Source organism: Silene latifolia, chromosome 3 (assembly GCF_048544455.1).
Source record: "Silene latifolia isolate original U9 population chromosome 3, ASM4854445v1, whole genome shotgun sequence".
NCBI lineage: Eukaryota > Viridiplantae > Streptophyta > Magnoliopsida > Caryophyllales > Caryophyllaceae > Silene > Silene latifolia.
Genome location: NC_133528.1, coordinates 140,268,625 through 140,271,274, shown reverse-complemented (window position 1 = coordinate 140,271,274; position 2,650 = coordinate 140,268,625). Strand labels below are relative to the sequence as shown.

At 38.7% G+C, this 2,650-nt stretch overlaps 1 non-coding gene across 1 annotated transcript; it reads left to right on the top strand.

Annotated features, from left to right (window-relative positions):
- The first annotated feature begins 221 nt into the window (after window positions 1–221).
- LOC141650761 (small nucleolar RNA R71) lies at window positions 222–328 on the top strand. The gene has a single exon (XR_012546777.1). It is a non-coding gene; the product is annotated as a small nucleolar RNA R71 (small nucleolar RNA).
- Window positions 329–2,650: the final 2,322 nt, after the last annotated feature.

The following is a 2,650-nucleotide window of genomic DNA, read 5'->3' as shown; positions in this document are numbered from 1 at the left end:
GAGCACCCAATTGAGTAATAGAGTCCACTTCATGCTTTCCTCCTCTAGTAGCCTTGCGAGGCCTACTATATTGTGAATTATGGACCGCCATTTCCTCAATCTTATTCCATGTTTGATTATCGTCAACTTCGGTGAACATACCATTTGATCCCATGTTGAGAATGTTTCTTGAGTCTTCATAAAGATCGTTCCAAAATTGTTGTACCAAGAACCACTCGCTAAGTCCATGATGAGGACATGAGCGACAAGTTCCTTTAAATCGCTCCCAAGCTTCATACAAAGATTCTTCGTCCCTTTGCTTAAAACCCGTAATTTGAGCTCTTAGCATGTTTGTCTTTTCCGGAGGGTAGAATTTTTTGTAGAAAGCTAGAGCCAACTTCTTCCAAGAGTCAATTCCAAGAGTAGCCTTATCAAGGCTCTTCAACCATTGTTTCGCGGTACCAATTAGAGAAAAAGGAAATAAGACCCATCGAATTTGGTCTTGAGTCACACCGGTTTGTGAAATCGCATCACAATAGTCACAAAAAGTCTCCATGTGAGAATGAGGGTCTTCACTAGGCATCCCCCCAAATTGGCTTCTTTCGACTAATTGGATAAATGCGGATTTTGCAATGAAATTTCCGGTTAAGTGTTGTGGTGTGGGAGTTCCATTGGGTAGGTTCTCCTCGGTTGGTACGGAATGTGATGAAAACTTAGGCATTGTGGGTTGATTTTGTGGTTGATTTTGTGTTGGATTCTCCACACCTTCTCTTGCAAAAGGGTTGATGAACTCAAGAGTATTTGAATGAATATCTACAACCTCACCAATACCTCTCGAGGTGTTTCTAGCAAGTCTTCTATTGGTTGTCAAAGTTCTTTCAATTTCGTGATCAATGGGTAACAAGTAACCTTGTGATCTTCTAGACATGCAAAATATCAAACAACTTGAAAACAATTAGAACAAACCTTGAGGAGTTTTACTTCCCCAAGGCAAAGAAAGACACAACTAATAACAATCTAAGAAAATCAAATCAAGTTAACACCGTCCCCGGCAACGGCGCCATTTTTGGCCGGACTCTCTTGTAGCTTAGATTTCGGTTACTTGTCGTTAGGAGCACCTAGACCAAAACAATATTTATATCTTCACAAACAACTCTAATATTAGTAAAGAGGCAAGTAAAGGTCGGATCCCAAGGGACGAGTATTGATGTAGGATTTTCGATTGCAAGTAGTGGTGTCTAGGGGTGTCACAATTTGGATTGAGATAAGAAGATCACTAAACTAAATAGCAATAAAAGTAAACAAGCAAGATGATTAAAAGGAGATGTAAACAATTGATTAAAAGCACTAGGGTGTCATGGGTTCATAGGGGATTCATGGGATTTGATCATACAAACATGTTTTCAACTAGATGCAAGCAATTATTGTTGTGATGGGATCGAGTTAGTGTATATCTTACAATCCCTAGGAAGGTTTGGGTCCCAGAGCCGAATCGATTAGATTGTACAACACCTACAAGATGACTTAATCCTCCCTATCCAACAATATGCATGGTCTAATGAGACTCGAGTTGGTTTATGTCTTACAAGTCTCATTGAAAAGATAAGTGATGGGTAAAAAATGCAAGGATTCATAGGCTCGCATTTCATCAAACATAACATGTGCATAAGTTGAAATCACAACAAGCAAGCAAATTAATTATGAAAGTATATTAGATTAAGCATGAATCATTCCCCATGTTGGTTTCCCCTAATTCCCCATTAACCCTAGTAAAGGAAACTACTCACTCATTATCAAGTTTAACATGTTAACAAGGTTGTCAATCACATTAACAAAGCAAAACATGATGAATAAATGAAGATGATTAACAATAATTAAAAAGCGATTAAGAGAGTTATACCTAATGATGATTCCAAAATAATAATGCAAAGAATAATAGAAGTACTTGATGATTGATGGAAGGTTGTCAATCTCCCAATAAACCCAAATAATCTTCAATTACCCAAAATAAAAGATGAACAATAGAGAAATTAAGGAAATGAGATTTGTATTAAGACTTGATTAGAAATTGATTACAAGATTAAAGATAGATTAGAATAATATAAACAACACTACAGATTGATAAGAAGAACATGATAATCTAATTAGACTAATGGGGTATTTATAGTGGGGATTAGGTGCACAAATTAGGGTTACTAAGGGCTTAAATGACGATTAAGTCCTTGAGGAATCGCCCCTCTCAAGAAGAGATGAGGGTCTTCTTTTAGCTAGTCTTTCAAAAATATGCGCATCTTGAATGGAGGAAGAAGAGGACGTGTTGCTCTGGAAGACAATCTGAGCGTCCAAAGGGTCGGGACGAGCGGATTGTGCAGTGGCTGGACGAGCGGCCTGGCAGCTTGGACGCTCGGATTCTGGTGCTTTTGGACGGGCGTCCCGACAGGTGAGACGCTCGGATCTTGGTCCAGCATGGCTTTTCTTCTTTTCTTCTTTTCTTCTTTTCTTCTTCCAAAAATCCTTCGGTATCTTGTCGGAGATGCAAGGATCTTCTTCATCATTGCCCATCTACTACATTATGTACAAAGGCCTTCCAGTCTTGTCTCCACTTTGATGCTTGGTCATTGGATTCAATCAATTTAGCTCTATTTTGCTATGAAAATGCAAGGTTTGCGCT